Source organism: Engystomops pustulosus, chromosome 3, assembly GCF_040894005.1.
Source record: "Engystomops pustulosus chromosome 3, aEngPut4.maternal, whole genome shotgun sequence".
NCBI classification, from domain to species: Eukaryota; Metazoa; Chordata; class Amphibia; order Anura; family Leptodactylidae; genus Engystomops; species Engystomops pustulosus.
In genome coordinates this window covers 189014156-189014944 of record NC_092413.1, presented here as the reverse complement: position 1 = coordinate 189014944, position 789 = coordinate 189014156, and positions in this window count along the sequence as shown.

The window sequence follows — 789 nt, the reverse complement described above, 5'->3', positions numbered from 1 at the left end:
AATGTTTACCTTCTAGTGTTTCCCAACATTTACCACCTCCTATTCTCCTCTCCATACTCCTGGCACACATCCTCTCTTCTCATGTGAATGGCTCTCCGGGCAGGATTACGGGATTAGGTTGGGGAAATGGAAGGGAAATTCCCTCATTTTATCTGGCATTTGGCATGGATTCATATCAGTCAAAAGGAGATAAGTCATTCTCTAAGGCTCCTTGTTGCCTGGTGCTGCTGTTCTTGGATTGGAAGCTACTCCACACAAAGGATAAACTACTAGCATCTATTGTGCAGAGGCTTAAAGGGGTTGTCCACTTTCAGCAAATAATTGATATTGTTTGTGTAATGAAAATGTATACAATTTATTCAATTCCTCACAGTTTCCTATATCTCTTCTTACTATCACCAGTGCATAAAACCCGGTCCATGATCATGTGATGTCACACAGGTGCACGGCTCGTTATTTCCCTGTTCATGTGATGTCAGACAGGTGCACAGCTTGTTATTTCCCTGGTCATGTATTGTCAGACAGGTGCACAGCTTGTTATTTCCCTGGTCATGTGATGTCACACAGATTGCACGTCTCATTATTTCCCAGGTCATGTGATGTCACACAGGTGCACAGCTCATTATTACCCTGACCATGTTATGTCACACAGGTGCACAGCTTGTTATTTCCCTGGTCATGTGATGTCACACAGGTGCACAGCTTGTTATTTCCCTGGTCATGTGATGTCACATAGGTGCACAGCTTGTTATTTCCCTGGTCATGTGATGTCACACAGGTGCATGGCTC